The sequence below is a fragment of the Arvicola amphibius genome, chromosome 11 (genome assembly GCF_903992535.2).
Source record: "Arvicola amphibius chromosome 11, mArvAmp1.2, whole genome shotgun sequence".
In the NCBI taxonomy this organism is placed as follows: domain Eukaryota; kingdom Metazoa; phylum Chordata; class Mammalia; order Rodentia; family Cricetidae; genus Arvicola; species Arvicola amphibius.
This window is the reverse complement of record NC_052057.2, coordinates 35,722,672-35,741,101: the sequence shown is the minus strand read 5'-3', so window position 1 is coordinate 35,741,101 and position 18,430 is coordinate 35,722,672. Positions and strand designations below refer to the sequence as shown.

The 18,430-nt window shown below is 39.0% G+C and overlaps 1 pseudogene; it reads right to left on the bottom strand.

Annotated features, from left to right (window-relative positions):
• Nucleotides 1-17,760: 17,760 nt before the first annotated feature.
• LOC119826876 lies at nucleotides 17,761-18,135 on the bottom strand (annotated as a pseudogene).
• Between the last annotated feature and the right edge of the window lie 295 nt (nucleotides 18,136-18,430).

The following is an 18,430-nucleotide window of genomic DNA, read 5'->3' as shown; positions in this document are numbered from 1 at the left end:
GTCCAATCCGAAATCTGCATCAAGTGATAAAGTCCTGAAGATTCCCAAAGAAGCATTAATTTGAATCCAATAAGCTTTTCTTTAAATATAACAGAAAGTGTCTATTTAAACTGTATGTTGTCTTGGCTCTAACACATAGGCACATTCCCAATACCCCCCCCCCCACACACGCATACAGTTTACTTTCTGTCCCCTCATTACCCTCCCCTCGATACCTCTTATTTAATTCATATTCCTTCATGTTACTGCCATGCCATTAATCCATTGCATATCCAGTCCTGCATTCTAAAAGTATTTGAGAGCTTTGGGTTCAATTTCGGCTTGAGATTAATTTGGGATAATTGCATAAGTTGTTGACAAATAAACATTCAAGACATTTTTATGACGGATAATCTTGGCGAACCACAGTGACTTTTAAACTTTGCTTTAAATTAAAATTCTCACAGTTTATTATGGGACTTTGTGCCAGAAAGCTATAAAGTGGTCTCTTATTCAGAAGAATGTTTCCATTTACAATTTACATTTACAAGGCCAATACAGGGATAGAGCTTATTCTGTACACAGACAATATACCGACCAGCAGAGCTGAGCTTTATTAGAAAACTAACTTAGAATGGTTAGCATTTGTTTCTGCTGGTTAAGACATTTTTTGCAATGGAATTTTGAAGGTAAAAGCAGAAATACTGATGGCATATTACAGTGATTAGGCACACAGTTTAAAATCAATAAATTATGAAGTAGCACAATCAGTCATTCATCTTGTTATCTACTTTGGAGTTTTTATTAACTGTGATTAATTTCAATGCTATTTCTGGGGTGCTCTCTTATGCTTTGTTTAGTTTTAGATTATAATGTATTGAAGGTATTTAAAAGGCTGATATTGAAATCATGTAGAATGGGAGTTCATTTAAGAGATACACTCTCAATATCGGAAAGAGCACAAACAATAAGCATGGCACACCTTCTCTGTAGGGGTCCTAAGTCACATTCCAGTTTTCTGAGAATATATATTATAATTCTCTCCTTGCAGAGTTTCAAAAGTTGAAATTATGGAGCAATTATTGGCAATTTTAAATGTTTAAATTTTTCCTGAGGAACACTATCTGTTGAATATATATATTCTTTGTTTTTGTGTTTTAGTGACTGAAATCTTCAGTATCATGTATGTCCTTTAGGTCTCTCCTGTATCATGTATGTCCTGTAGGTCTCTTGTGTATCATGTATGTCCTGTAGATATCTCAGCATATACAACTATGTTAGTCATAAAAGAAACAAAAGGAAGAAGAGAATAACTGCATTGACCAAGATGAGAAAATTTAAATTGATTTCTAAAAGCATTTTTGCTACATGTATTTATCTATTGTGTGTGTAGTGTCTCAGAACGTACATGCCATGGTGAGTGATGGCTCCTACCATGTGGTCCTGCAATTAAACTTAGAGGGTCAGGTCTTGTTTCAAGTGCCTTTGCCACTGAGCCATCTCACCAGGCCAAATGGTTTCTATGAGACAAGGAAAACCTGATTTTCAATTAGCGAGTCACATGAGTGTCGAGGACATATTGTAGAGTCTTGCTGAGGAGCTTGGCCACGGCCATTATGCCATGCTGCTGTCACTTACTGGAGATGACTTGATGGCTGTGTCATGTCCACAGCCACTCAACACTATTCGGTTGTGTCTCTATTTTGTTGTTGGTTTAGGCAGTGCCTTGTTTTGTTACCCTGGGTTGCCTGGAACTTAATCTGTGCAGCAGGCTAGTCAGTGCCTTGTGGCAATTCTCCTGCTTCTGCCTCATGAGTGCTAGGTCTGGGCCATCATGTCTGACTTATCCTTTTCTTTAAAAATAGATCACCATCTTCCAGTACAGAAAACTCTGCATAGACACAAAGACCTCTTCCCACCTCTCTTCCCAACTCTATAAAGTGACCTCACTTCTAGCTCTCTGTCTTACCCTCAGACACATTCCCTAATATCCCAAATGCAGCATACTAGTCTCATCTCTCCTGTCTCTCTATTCTCACGCTACCTAACCTGCAAATTCAAACTTGCCCATGCTCCTCTCCTGGACAGATGATACATTTTTCTAGCATTTGACCACTTACTCCACTTACCTAAGCTAGAGCCCTGGGTCATGGCTGTACCCTGACAGGAGGAGGCTCTCTCTCCAAACTCCTCCAGCAAACAATTTCATTACCTTGGAATTAATTCAGCTTCACTTAGGTCTTTGGGGTATGGTCAGAATGAATATAGATTATTGATTTAAAATACAATATTGATGACTTCTAGATCAGTTCCTGACAGTGTCTTTGATCCTGTGTCATACTTCACAAACACAACCATTGCTGATTTCTCTAGACACCCCTTTCTTTCATCCACACTGGAATAGATGAATGTATTCTTTTTCTTCCACTTCTTCCTCTTCTTCATCTTCTTCCTCTTCCTTCCTCTTTCTCGTCTCTGTCTTCCTCCTCCTCCTCTTCCTCCTCCTCCTCCTCCTCTTCCTCTTCTTTTTCAAGACAGGGTTTCTCTATGTAGCCTTGGCTGTCCTGGAACTCACTCTGTAGACCATACTGCCCCAAGTGGTCTTGAAATCACAGAGATCTGCTTGCTTCTGACTCCCAAGTGCTGGAATTAAAGGTGCATGCCACCATCACTGGAAACATTCTGCTTCTTTACCTCTAAGCTCCAAACTGTTGACAGTAAAGCTGACTGAGCCCGCCTAGCAATGATTATATGTGAACATGACAAAGGAAATGATTATCATGACATTTAAATTATATCTTTTAAGTAGAAAAATATTTAATTTCTTTGAATAGTACACTTTTCTATAAGAACAACTTAAAAAGGATGATATCTAATCTATGATGACAGTAGTGTTCTCTGACATATCAAAGATGGGGAAAGAGCATTGTTCATATGCAGAGAGTTGGTTGAACCAGTCTACGAGAGGAACAGGAGGAAAAGAGGCAGAGGAGGTTCAAATGAAAGAGATCATCACCAAAAAGAGCTAGTGGGGCTCTTCATGACCCAACTGGGTGTGACTGAAAGCCGGCTCAATGGGAGGCTCACTCAGACTGATGTTAACATCTTCCTAGACATCATGGCCATGTGAAGCTTTAAGAGTGGACACCACCAAACTCTTGTCTTAGTGTGACCTTGATGTATTTGGTACTTGAGACCCAAGTACTAGGCTGATGTGTAAATTTTGAGACCCTTTTGAAACAGAATGACACCATAGTGGTTGTATCAGCTTTGAGTTGGGAGAGAAGTGCCCTGAAAGGGTGTGTCTGTTGAATACCACAGTCCCACAGCTACATCTAATTGGTAATGCTGAGGTATTGTCATCACAATACATTAGAATAGACATCCAGAAGTCCAACATAGATATGAGTGACTTAGGACACACATAATTCAGTATGAATGGTGTCAGGAAACTCAGGTGTATGTTCACAGTGGGGTGTTGGGAGGTCTCTTGTACTGAATGAGTCACAGCCAAAAAAATGATCTAACTCAGTGAAATCTAATCTCACTGGAACTCTGTCTTTCCAAGGGTTAAAGGTCATTCATTATCAGCAGCTTCTTCTAGTTTGCCATATTTACTAGAATACAAAATAAAATAATTTTGTCACAGAAAATAGAAGGCATTTGTGGTTTTTCCTCCTCCATTGAATTTCCTCACACTAACAGAGTTTGCCCATGTGTATATCATGGGTCAAAATACTGCTGTGAAATTCGTGATGGTGTTGGTAATTTGGAACAGAAATTGATCTGGAGATTGTACAAGAATTCTAAAAACAGTTTTACTTCCTCCCATAGTCTCTCTGTTCTCACTCAGTATCATCAGTGTTCTACAGGGCATTGAAGGCTTCCAGCTTAGTCTTGCTTTTCGGGATTTTTGTCTTTAGTTCATTTTCCAGAAATATGCTTGATCATCAGGGATGAAAAGTATTAGTAGAATACCTTCTTACCAACATCACAGGTCGACATGCAACCTACCTGAGGACAACATACACTCTCCCCCCCCACACACACACAAAGACACATTGTTACCCACATGCCCTGTGTCTATTGTGCATTGTGTTCCATGTTCTTTTTTGTGTTTGGCATAGGCCATGGAAGTTTCAGACTTCAGAAGAGCCAAAGACATGCTGGTAACACCTTTGCCTTCTGGCTCTTTGGAAATTGCATTTTCCTTGTGGCAATGCATAAAATCTAAAAGACTGTGACATTTTTCAAAGTAGGCTTAATGCATGCTTCCATGAAAGCAGCATTTAATAGTGAGCTTTTTAGTAAATCCTTGGTTTAACTTGTGACGATGAATTTTCGTGCTATGTGACCATGAAATGCAACCGTGGAAACTTCTTCAGTCTTGGTGGCTGTGGCTTGAAATGTCTTGAGATGGTTGTGCCAGCCTCTCAAAATCCTTGGGAGGATTCAATGAAGTCATGTCTAGAAAGAGATTAACATAGTGCCTGCTTCAAATAAGTGCTTAATAAATTATGCATGGTATTAGTATTATACGTGGATATAGAAATAAATTTTAATTTCAAATTAGAGATACATATGTATCCTCCAAAGGCAATATTTTGGGTAAAGATGATGTTTCTTCAATATTGCATCAGGAAGAAAAAGAAGTCTAGGTCAACCTTCTCTGCTGCCTTTTCCTCTTTTCAATATTTTTTTTTTTTTTTGGTTTTTTCGAGACAGGGTTTCTCTGTAGCTTTGGAGCCTGTCCTGGAGCTAGCTCTTGTAGACCAGGCTGGCCTCGAACTCACAGAGATCCGCCTGCCTCTGCCTCCCGAGTGCTGGGATTAAAGGCGTGCGCCACCACCGCCCGGCTTCAATATTTTTTTTGAAGAGCTTGGATGTATCTTTAGTTTTTTCATGATTCCCTCAGTTACTCAAGTATTTCTTCTTCTAAGTGAACAAACCAGATCCTCTTAAAGTTGTTGCTTTCCACAGAAGTATATCTCAACTATTTTTTAGCTTCCTTGGATCCAGTATAGATCAGTATAGATTTTATAATGTTTATTTCCCCATATTTTTTGATTTTTTAAGTAAAGGGTAGTGAATGCACACATGGACATTATTTATAGTATTAAAACTTAAATTTATAAATGATTTAATAATTTACATATACCTCTAATTCAAGATTCTCATTTGTTTCCAGATTAACCCGGTTATTGTTACTTAGAGGTTTCCCTAGGAACTTTGAAAATGAAATCTGTTATATCTATGGTTTTCTTGGTGGTTTGTCCAGTATTTTTCATGCAGAATTACCCTTCAAACTTACACAGACTTGTCTCCTCCTAAGAGTGTTATCTGAAGAATATAGATGTACAGTCCCACTTGGCTTAATCCTGTCAAGTGTCTAATACCAAAACAGATTAGACTGGCATTTGGTAAATTCAATATGGAGCCTGCTCCACCCTGGCACAAGAGGCTTTAGGTTTAATAAACTATTGATGTGAATTCCCTAGGAAGTCAGTTTGATTATTAGCTCAACCTGTTCTACTTCCCACTTCAGTTCGTGTTTGAATTTCCACTTTGTGTTATTTTTTGTTTCCTTTCTTTTATATCCTTGCTCCCTGTATCTCTCAGTATCCCTTTTTCTTCTGATGTTCTCACTTCCTCACTCCCTGTGCCCACTTCCTAGTTTCCTGCTTTCACTTCCTTTCTCTGTGTTTTCACTTCCTCTTTTAGTGTTCCCACGTCTTCTCTTCATGTTTGCATTTCCTCTCTCAGTAGTTCCACTTCCTCATTCCGTGTTCCTGCTTTCTTTCCCTCTAGGTCTTCTTACTTCCACTTTGTATATTTAACTATTTCTTTCACTGTTTGCATTTCCCCTTTCACTGATTCTCTGGAGCTCTTTCTGTACTTCTCTAGCTGTTTCTTAACTTGGGTTCTCTCACTCAACCAAATATTTTACTCAATGAATTCATTTCAATTTAGGACAATACACAGGTAGGAACAGTCACATCATGATGGAAGAGGAAGGAGTCCTAGTCTTAAATGCCTTTAGAGGTGTGTGGAGGTTGAGATAAAAACATTAAATGAGTTTTTATTTGTGTGAACATGCATGCCAGAAGAAGAAATGAAGCCCTTAAAGGTTCTATTGGTTACAGTTCAAACCCATACACATGTATATTAGAATTGAGCAAACTATGTAAATAAATGGCCAGCATAGGGAAAGGTTTTATCATTATTGTACTAGAACATGTGTTTAAGCAAAGGGAGGAAGCTAGAGCGATGTGCTGTCTTCCAGGAGACTTGAGAACTCATACTCAATATAAATGTATGTGGCTACATATGCAAATGTATGCATATATATTCTATGGTATGGGATTCCCACATATACTTTCTTTTTTTTTTATTCTCCTCAGCATGTTTCTTTATTGTTCTCTCTTCCTTGTTTTCTATTCTAATTCTTCTGTCCTGTCTATAATTACTTAGCTCTAATTTTTGTCTCAATTCTTTTTTTTCCAGTTTATTTATTTTTTATTAAAAATTGCCATTATTTTATCAACATAAGCCTAGCTATCTCCAAGCACCAAGTGTCTCCCTGACTTATCACCTCTGGAATTAATGTTGTGACCACAGGTATTTTGCCATCTGTTAACAAGAAGCACTTGACCTTCCTTAATGCAAATCTTAAAATTACCTTGGAAATGATTAAATTTAACTGTTACAATTTTCTATACATTTACCTCTTAATTTCCTTGTCATTATCTATGCGAAAATAGCTCCTTGCACGTCCTCCTTGTTGATCTTGGATTAATATCCTGGACTTCCAGAGTTTGGACCATAAACCTTCATCAACTAGTTGATGTATACAGCTTTCCCATGGCCATTGAAGACAAGAAGTTGATCTGATGACATTCAAACCTATGACATATAGGAAAATATCAGAAATGTCTCTTTATACTACATTTGTTTTTCAGTTTGGTTGGGAGAAAATAGACCATAGAAGGCATCACTTAAAAAGTATGTAACAATATTATCTAGTAAATTTTATATATTATACAACTCTCACTCACAATACAATTCCATTCTTGGGTATTTCCAGTATCCTGAATGCTGTCATTTATCTTCACAGAGTTACTCCTAATTCCAGAGCTACAGAGCCTTTATTCAGCTGTCTGCAAAGGAAGTCTCTGTTTCTCATCATTTTTCTATAATTGCAGCTAAGCTGCATGTGATTCTTCAGCTACACATTCTCTAACAGGGAAACGCAATATGATGCACCCTCTTTTCTGAGATTTATCCATCTGGTAGCATGACCCAGTCATTTTTATATTTTACTCACAAGCTGGGTCACCTGAATATGGCACACTGGTTGCTTTGTGATTTGTGCAGCAGTCAACAGACACGCTGACAGTTTCTAACCTCTAGCTTAATGCCTGCACCCATGTTTACCCACAAATTTGAGTATACATGTTTTTCCATTTCCACTGTTAGGATTCTAAGAGTGGAATGACTGACAATATGGAAAGTTTATGTGTAACTCTGTGGAAAGATATCCAGATATTTCGTATGTCCATCATGGATGGAGAGAGGTTCTTATTTTTCCTTGCCCTGGCCAGCATTCAACATTGTTCATGACTTACATTATTTTGGCTCTGTGGCAGCTCCCTAGGACAGATACCACAGACTCCTCTGTGGTATCCCATGGCATAGCTCTGAGCAGGCATTCTCTTTACTAAAGTGTAGGCAGAAGCTGCTCGTTCATTTCCTGGCCACCCAGACCCAAAATAATCACACAAACTGTATTAATTAAAATACTGCCTTGCCAATCACTTAGGCATATTGCTAGCTAGCTCTTATATCTTAAATTAACCCATCTCTATCAATCTATGCATCACCACGAGGTCGTGGCCTACTTACAAGATTACAACAGTCTCCTATGGGTATCTATCTATCTATCTATCTATCTATCTATCTATTTATCTATCTATCTATTCCAACAGAAGGTATTTCCCAGATTAAAGGTGTACCTTCCAGCTTCAAGGTCTGGATTAAAGGCATGTGTCATCCAGGCTCAAGGTCTGGATCACAAGTGTACCCTCCATAGCTGGATTATAGTGCATTACAGAGATATTCAAGTTGAAAACCAGGAATAGCCACCATAACATGTTCATTGTATATTTAAACATTTTAACATTGTCTCTATACAAATTCTTTTTCAGATATATTCTTTGCAAAGATCCCCCAATTTAATATTCTTACAAGGATTTCTGTGTTCAGAGCTGTATTTTGAGCTGCGTAAGTATTTGAACTACAGTGAAGCTGATTTCATTAGGTTTTCCTTTGATGGATCTCCTTGACTAGACTAAGTTTATAAATTAATGTGATAATTTTTTCCTGAGGGATCATTTTCTGATTTCTACTGGGCTCTGACTATTTCTTAGGTGCCCTGTATATGTGTAAGGATGACTGTATTTTCTTTTGTGGTTTTCCAGGGTCTCACTACCACCTGTTGAAATGAGTTTTCCCTGTAGGCTCAGCTGATGACTAGGCAGACAGTCCTTCAATGTGAGTGTGTCTGAGAGTTGGTTTCTGAATGCTCAGCTGTGTTCCCAGTCTTCAGGGCCCATATTATGCCAATGTCAAAGCAAGCGTAGGGAGTACCAGCTTGCTAACCTGGTTCTCATTTTTGATATGACTTTGACTATTCAAAACCCTTAAAGTTTCTATGTAAACTCTAAGTACAGATTGTTGATCTCTGCAAAATAACCCTTCTAGAATTTTGATAAGGCGCACAATGAATTTATAAACTCATTTGGAAAGAAATGCCATGCTGAAGCTGAATACATTTCTTCAGGTTCATGAAAATAGACTTTCTCCCATTTGTTCACATATTTAATTTCTCTGTATGATATTTTTATATTTTACCATAAATGTCTTACATATTCCATTCTTCAATATACTCACAAGTGCTTTGTTGTTTTTATGCTGCAATGAGCAGAATTCTTTTCTCCCTTCTGTTGTCATATTATTCTTTGATAGAATTTAAAAAAACAAATCATTTTCATGTGGATGTGAAGTTTCCAAACTCCATGAAAAAAAAACTTATTAGATTTAGGAAATATGCGTGTGTGTCCATTAGATAATTTAATCAAGGGATCATGCTCTCCACCCTAAAACCAATTTCCTTTCCTCCTCCTGACCTGAAGTCCTTTAAGCTGTCCCTGTCTCCTTCCTGTGGTCCTCTTCCCTCACTCCTGCACATGCTCACTTCAAACTAGATCTTAAATCAAATTCATATTGCTTTGTCTTTATTTTACTCGAGAAAAGCAGAATGGTTTCCTGTTCAACACTGGGTGTGGTTTTAGTTTCAGGTTGCACACTTAGGATTAACATGGGTTTAGCCAGTGTCATTTTTGTCAAGCGTCTGTGCCTGCTGAGAACTAATGCATTGTCTCTCCATTTGCTGTCAGTATGTTGAGCACACTAACTCTTTAACATGCTGAGACTGTAACTGGGTTATGGTACGCAAACACATAAATTATTTCAATATTTCAATATTTAATCTTGGTTTTCATGTTTGTGTTTCTGTAAGACCCTAGGCTGCCGCTCATTCTCTCGTGGTTGATTTGTTTAGTTTGGGCATTGTGGGTAATAGTAAATTCACAGAGTACAGAAGTACTGCAACCTTCTCTGACCTCTGAATACATTTTTGAAGTATTAAAGATACTTTCCCCTAAGTATTTGAAAAACAGTTCACCAGTAGTTACATCTGTGTTTAGGCAGATTAGAATAATTTTTGTCACTGTATTTTAATTGCCAGATCAGTTTAATAATTCCTAGCTGTTTCATTCTATTATTCTTTAAAATCTCTCTCTCTGTCTCTCTCTCTTTCTCTTTCTCTCTCTCTCTCTTTCTCTCTCTCTCTCTGTCTGTGTGTGTGTGTGTGTGTGTGTGTGTGTGTGTGAGTGAGTATGCACCAATGAGTGTAGAACTGTACATGGTAGTCAGAAAGTCAGAGAATAAGGTCCTGGGGTGTTGGTCCTTCTTTGCCATGTGTTAGGTAGAGTCTAGTTCTTTGCCATGTGTATCAGCTTGTCTGGCCTGTGAGGGCTCAGGGTTCTCCTGTATTCACCCCCATCTGCCTGCAGAAGCACTGCACTTATAAGTGAGCACAGCTGCATCCAGCCATGCACAGTCTGTGGATACAAACCCAGGTCCTCACTTGTGTGTCAAGCACGTTACACATTCCACAGTCTCCATACCTTAGATTCTGTCCTTACAATGGAGGGTTTTCCTTATAACTGACTGAAATACATTAGAGTGGAAGCCACATAGTGATTGTAATATGAATCTCTTTAAAAGGAAGGAGGCAGAATGTGATGCTTCATGTTCCATGGCAAATCACAACAGAGAGCATACAGACCCTTGTTTTCATTTCATTTTATGTTTCATAATCCACTACTTTATTACTCAGTTCCTCTTCCTTTTTAAATGTGGAAAGAGGTGTAAATATCTATGAACTGTAAAAATTGTGCTAAAGTATTAGAAGTCAAATTATATTGCAACAAAATTACTTTATGCTGTTTGGGGATTATCAATCCATTTCTCTCTCTCTCTCTCTCTCTCTATATATATATATATATATATATATATATATATATGTATGTATTTATTTAGAACATTAAGTTATAAAGTATATTCATTAAAACAGGTTAGGGAAATGGCTCATTGTGTAAAGGTAACTGCCGCCAACCTTGATAACCTAAGTTTGATCCCTAGGATCCACATTATGGTAGGGAAGAATCAAATGATTCCTAGAAGTTGTCCTCAGAATTCACAAGGTGTCGTGACATACCCATACAAGAAATAAATTAATAAAATGTAATAGTGGGTTTAAAAAACCTATATAAACATCTGCCACTCAGAGGTAAGTTTGATTAACTCTGTATTATAACAGTTAAGATATTTTATACCTATAAACTTACTGAGTTATTTCTGTGGCATGCCATGCTTCCATGATTAAGCTCACCATATCCTGTGTTTCCCGCTTATGCCTTCTCTAACTTATTCTGGTTTTATTACTATGTAAATCTATGGGAATAGATTCTCTCCATTATATTGATGAGTGTGATAAAGCATTCTGGTCCCAGACAAAGTCTATACCTGAGGAGTCACGGCCGGAACCTGAATCAGAAACCATGGAGGAAGGCTGGGTAACTGGCTTAATCACAGGTCATGCATAGCTGGCTTTCTTACATTGCCTAGGACCTGCCCTGGGATAGAACCACCCACACTTGGATGAGCCTTCCCATACCAGTTTGCCATCAAGACAATCACCATAAACAGAGCCACAAAACATATCCTGCTCTGGGCTGTTTCTCAAATGACATTCCCTTCTCATCGATTTTAGGCTCTGTCAAGCTGACAGTTAACGGTAACTGAAACAATGAGTCTAGGTTATGGGTTCTTTTATGATTTGAAAAAAATGACATATATTTGAAATGTGATAAGGTACTGTTATCTATCCTAACTTTAAATATTACCTTGCCTTTTGAACCCTGAAATACAAATATTTCCTTATACAGATCCTCATTTATATAGCAAACACTGGATGAACAATGTGTTCTGAGGGTTGAGGTAGTTGCTAAAGACAGATGGTCAATAAATCAGAGTTTTCTCCTCCTGACCAATTACATTAAATCCCAAGAGAATTGCAGATATTGGATAACTGGAAGAGGAATGTGATAATAGAGAAATGTGTTGGTCTAGATGAGGAAAATTTATAACAGGACAAAAATCAGCGGGGACTTTAAGAACAAAATGAGAGTAAAGTTATGAGGGGGAATCAGGACTGAACTCTGGAACAGGAGGAAAGGATTACAAAACACAGGAACACTGAGAATGTGTCATGAAGATGTCACGTCAGCGACATAGATGTCTGTGCGTTTTCACAATACCAGAACTTACTGAACAGCAATAAAGTCATGTAGTGAGTTGATTTTGATGGCCCCACTTTGCCAAATAGTTCTCCTGTCCCTTCATAGCTGATCATGGTCAGTCATGGGTCTTATTTCTCAGTCTTGACTCCCCAGTCACATATCACACATCATAGTGTAATTATAAGCTATAGCATCTATGTGTCATCTGTCTATTCCTCTATTTTTAGATCATCTGTCATCTTCATGTAGCTCACAGAATGACTACAATGCATTGGAGATGACACGGCAGAGTTCAAAGAGTTCAGAGGTCGTATTGGAGACTGAAAAGAACATCTCTGAAGGAGGCTGGCAATATTATAAATAAATAAGCCATTCTAGAAAGTTCCCCCAGATGCAGACTGGTTCCATCCAGTCTGACTCTGGTGGGGGCTACATGGCTTCTCCTTGACTCTGCTTTCTTTCTCCCAGCATTCAGTTTAGTTTACCCTGCCTAGCTCAATACTGCCATGCAGAGGACCAAGACAGCTTCTTCATTCATTAACCAAGAATAGCAACACATATACAAAGGACTTACCACGCCAGAGTTTTGCATCTGTAGCCCCCTTGATACCAACAAAGGTTTATGAGAATGTAGGCTGATGAAGATAATCCCCATCCTCTTCAGGGGTGAGGGAGCTGTAACTTTTTGCAATGCAGTATACTCTATGAGTTCTGCACCTATATTGTTTACATAGCTGAAATTTTCCCTTGTGACAATTTGATCCTGACTTACATTAGTAAGTTTGTAGAGCTTACTAAAGAAGGACCCAGAAGAAGAATGAACATGATTCAAATGACAAGATTATATCTGTTCATTTGAGCCAGAATCTGACAGAATCCACACATGTCCCGAATGAATGAATGGGCTCCAAGCAGAGAATCGCATTGATTCCCCCAGAAAAAGGCTGAGTGGGGACCTGGATAGCCCTAGTCTCAAGTAATTTAGATGACATAAGAACATGTGGAAAATTTCCTGAAAAGAATCCAGACTTGGGGATAGATTTCCCGTACTAGTCGCATCAGCAGCCGACCAGGTAGCACAGAGTACTGGCAAAGCTGAAAGCTGAGTGATACACAACCTGATGGCATGCACCTACTGAGATGACCAGCCAGGAACCAAAGTAGAAGGTGGAGAGGGTGGGTGTATTCCAGAAAAAAAATGCCTCTGAAGGAATGCTTTCAACCCATTTCTCCTATTATAAGACTTACTAGGGAAGTTTAAAGTCTAGACATTAATATTTTAATATATTGACAATTATTTTTAAGGTTTAATTTTTCAAATGTGTGTGTACATGTGGAAGCATATGTGTATGAGCTTGTGCATTTGACTGCAGATGTCTGCAGGGTCTTGAAGAGGATATCAGATCCCATTTTGCAGGGAATACTGGGGGTCCTAAACCATTTGACATGGGTGCTGGGAACTGAACTCTGGTTCTCTGCAAGAGCAACTCACACTCTTGACCACCAAGCCATCTTCTCTGAAAATTATTGTTTTGAAAAGGATATGAGTCGCAAGCAGAATACTGCCCAGATTAATCATAGTTAGAAATGAGAGGAGAGAAGAGAACCAACCAGGCATCCAGATGTCTACAGACATGAGCCAATCCAGCAGCCCTCCAGAGGAAAGAGTTCTTCATCCACAACCAAGAAGTGATAAGTTGTGAGATGAGACCCTTGTAATTGGAAAGGCCTGAAATATTAACCAGCCTGTGTTGACATTGTACACACTGCCTTAAGGGCTCCCATCTCCAACTGCCCATCTTTATCAAGTCGGATTTATTCCGTTCCCACGTGCACAGACTCTGCTGATAATCCTACTAGTAAATGGTGGAGATAGTTAGCCTTTCTCAGAAATATGTATCATTTGTGGTTTAGCGTTTTTATCTTTCCAAAATATTATTTAAGGAACACATTCTTCCGACTCTTTTTACTTTAAGATATTTTCATCCATAAATAGCACTGCCATATATTCTTATTGGAGAGTTTTCTTGATAAGACTTTGCAAATGTGCCAACGAGAACAGAACACAGTTGCCAGGATCTGTGTAACTGGAATGACAGAAGCACATTTATTTTTGAGTGGTTTATTGGATAGAAGTCAAACACTATATTGACTTGGCTCTAGGAGAGATTCGCTTACGTGCCCTGTAGGATATTATGCTCTCTTGGCAAACACCAAGTGCTAACTCCTTTCCTTTGGGATGGAAGTCTATCCTGCCTGAGCTAAAGGGTGGATACGATAACCCAACAGGTATTTTTCCAACCATGCCTACTGTGATTTAAGATAAATAGACAGTCAGTTTTTTATGTATTTCATTTAAAAATGAATTCCTATAAATTGTCTTAAATACAACCAATAAATATACATCTTTGCTTTAACATATGCAGTGTTGAATTTCTGCAGGGCTCTGAAAAATGTCTTCCAGTTATGTTTGGCTTTGTTATAAGGTCTCCAGGGAGAAAAGCCAGTATCCTGTGCATTTCATAGAGAATGTCAGCTTTACATCAGTTTGTGCAGGAGAATATTTTTTCAGTGACTGAATCTATGTATTTGGTCTGTGGTATGTGTCCCTATGTTTTTCTCATATTTTAATTAATCCCATAATTTACAAACATTGTCATAACCTATAACTTCACTTATAAAATTTAATAACCAATGCCAAAATACAAATGAGAATATTTCGCATTTTAATTTTGCTGCATACTTTTTCTTGATAAAATATATTTGTTATTAAAGTCGGTCTTGAATTTTCTAAATTAAATGATTACTTTTGCAAATTTTAACAAACATGTAGTACAATTAAACATCCACAAATGTGATAATCTGCTATGTTTTTGTCTAATTTTTTCCTCTATAGTTTTAGAAAGATGGAATAAGTATTTTTGTTATGAAAAGTTGCATTTTCGGTGGAAGTCAAGACATAGAATCTGTTGCCTCCAAAAGGCAAAAAAGTGGAGGTTTTATTCTTTTTATCACCGGAATACCCCACTCTCACCTCCGTGTGGAAAGAGCTCAGCCCGAGTCTGTGAGAACAGAGGGTCTCATTCCACTTGTGTTCCTAGAGAAATCCAACCTGAGTTGAAACTGGAGCTGACGATAAGACGGGCTTCACTCAAGACTCTGGACACTTTTTTTTTTCTGGAAAAGCAGAGGATCATGGTCCAGGTCTTCCCTGCATGGCATCTGGCAGTTTTTGTGGAAAATCTGGATACTTCACAATGGAAGCGCTGAAAAACAGCTCTCCACCCAAACCAAACAGAGCAGCTCCTTGAGGAGCTTATCCTCCTTCCAGAAAGAAGCCATGGCTGGAGGATGGCTCTTCAGACCCTTTGCATTGTATGGAGCAGTCGCCCTTGTCCACCGAAAACAACACAGTCTGCATTTCTAGGTGGTTTTAGCCCTGAGTTAATTGGCGGGAGCAGCTTCCCAAGTGGCTTTGTGTTAATCAGCCCTTCGTCTGATCCACCGTAAACGTACTTCTAAGGACCCAGTCATGCCTTCCAGGGGTTCTATGAGTCCGGAACTTTGTTCAGTAAGTGGTCTTATTCTAACTTGCATCGAGTCTTTTCTTTGGAACGGCAGCCAAAAGTAAAGCTGAAATTTAAAATGTGGCCTTTCCAAACCTAGAAACCAGCTGTGGAGTGGAAATCTCCTTCGAAGCGGAAAGCAAACCCAGTAATAAGAAGAGTGTTGGGACGAACTTTGACATACATAACTCAAGACTGCTCTAACCTGAGTTTTTTTTTTTCCTTCATAGAAAACTATGACTTTTTTTTCTCATTCTGATCTTTGACTCTTATTCTACCCAGTCTGTGAATATCTCCTTATTAACCTGCCGTAAACTGTACAATTTGAAAACACCTAGTGTATTCTGTCTGAAACAGACACATGGAAATAATTCGAGAATATTCTTTTATCTCTCATGACAAGATCAAGTGAGAAATGCCACTTCTGGCTAGCATGGGATGTTTCATAGAGACAAAGGAAGGTGACTGATTCCTTCAATCTCGGCTGCTCCTGTTTTAAGTCTTTGTTGGTTATGACACCCAGCCAGCTTTTCTGTGTCATCTCAAATGCTTTCTAACTCTTCTCTTCTTGTCTCTTGTTTCACTGTCAATCTCAGTCAAGAATAATTTTCATACCTCGGTATGAAAATAGAAGCAGATTCAACTACTGATTAAATACGAGGAAATGTTTATCCCAACCGGGCATGAAGACAAAGTAGACCAAATTACGCAAACAACTTTTTGTATCAAAGACCCACTGTTCGTATTAGTTCAAGCGCATGAGAAATGGTTGATCCTGGTGGCAAACAAGCATTGCATTTTTATAATTCTCAAGATCAACAGCTTGGCAACATCTGGACTGTCTTAGAGCTTGAACTATGAGATGCCAGGGAGAATATATGGGAGAATATATATGGATGGCTACAAGGACATCAGGAGTAAGGCTTAGATGACAAAGTAATCCCCCAAGGTGCTTCGTGCTCTCCAAGTACCTTTTCTCACACCTGTAGTGGCTGACCTTCCTAATTCACTAGGCTTGGAATGACAAGGTAGGCCTACTTGTGGACATGATTCCAGGTGTTTTCAAAGAGATTTGCTGAGGAAAGAGGGTCTCCTGGAAGTGGGTGGCAATTCTACATGTGCTGCGCTCCTGGACTGATAAGAGGAGAAAGACACCTGAGCTCCGCTTATTCGCTGCAATGCACTGTGATCAGATGCCACCCAGCAGAACTCCTGTCACCATGCCTTCCACACATGGATAAACCTTACCCTTGAAACATGAATCAAAACAAACACATTTTCCCATTACTATTGGGCGTTTCATGATTACAGTGGGAAAGGAACTAATAACTGAGCCAGCTTCACAGTACTCTCTGCAGCCATGTGCACTGTGAAAGAGCTCACTCAGCAATTTGTCCTCGTTATGAAAGTGTTGTTCATTTAGCCATGGAGAATGGATTCCAACCGTGGTCATCACTTTGTGTGCATAAACATAGCAAGATAGGTTTGATGTCTGTTATTTTATTTTATTATTGTTACAGAATTTCCAAACCAAGTTTAATTCTCCACAAAATGCACATCAGTAACAAATGCTTTCAAGACATTATGGTAAATAAACTATAGAAAATTTCGGAATTTTTCCTATTTCCCAAAACATAGTGACTAAGTACAGGACTTGGAGATGTGAACTCTAACGACAGCCTTACAATTCATAAACTTTGAACTTTAAGATCAATGGCATCAGCAATTCCCTCTCTACTTGAAGGATGCTGAGACTAAAACTTAGCACAGCATGACAAAACACAGTGATGAATTTATTTACTTTTGACATACAGGGCTGAGTGCATACCATGGTGCACAAGCTTTCATAAAAAGCATCTTTACACTCTGAGATATCATGCTGGCCTATCAAAGAATTCTTTAAAGCCAGCAAAAAAAATCACATATGTAGCCCTCCATGATGGGAACATAGCTCAACAATAAAGAGCATGCTGAACACATACTGTGTGCAAGTACTTGGGCTCTATCGTGAGCATCAAAACCAAACTGTTCTTCCTACCCTGTACAGTTGAACCACAGGGTCAGGGTACTGTCCTGTACCCACCATCCTTCACTGAGCCAAGATTTTTCTGGTCAACTCTGCTCTAACCCTCCAGTTTAAACAAACAGGATATTGACATTCTATAGGCCAGCAAAACCCAGTCAGATGAACACTGGACACAATCTGTCAGGCCTTTTGTCTTTGTGAAAGATCTCATTAAATGTCTTTACAGAACAACATCCAGCCTCCAGATGCAGCTGCCAAGACCCTGTTATGCTGTAGGTACTGACTGGTGCATGGCAGGTGGCTTTGGCTTCCCACCCTTCTGTTCTGGGATGGGAGTGGTGAGCAGAATTTCATGTTAAAGTTCCATAGGACTCAGGTGAGCAGGTAGAGGCTGCCTAGGGACAGTCTTACCCCCTGGCTCCCAGAGCAAAACGATCTTCACTTTGAGGCTCAGCACACCATGTGTGAGCAGCCCATGGCACACATCAGTGCCAATGTAGTCATTACCAGGGCCTCCACTGTACATCCTCAGACCATCCACGAGATTCATGGTCTTGGTGCTCTTGCCTCAGAGTTTCCCAGACACCAGAGCCTCCATGTCCTTGGTCCAGCTCTCCATAATGAACTTCAGCACACCACAGCAAGAAATAAACACAGCTGAGCAATATAGATCTTAGTCATCTTCACATAAAACCATAAACTTCTGAATACATTCTGATGTCTATAAGAGAACACAGTGTAACTCAATGATGGGGCAGGGTGTAGGAAGTAGATACTAGTACCCAAAGAACACTCTTGTAACTCCTAGGAGTTTGTAACATAGATGCTCAGTGTGAGCAATGGCACGCAGACTTCTTGAGGCCACCGTTTCTACATAGAGCACTGCAATAATAATATTGCTATAATTTAATATGTAATTGTTTCATTAACTTAAT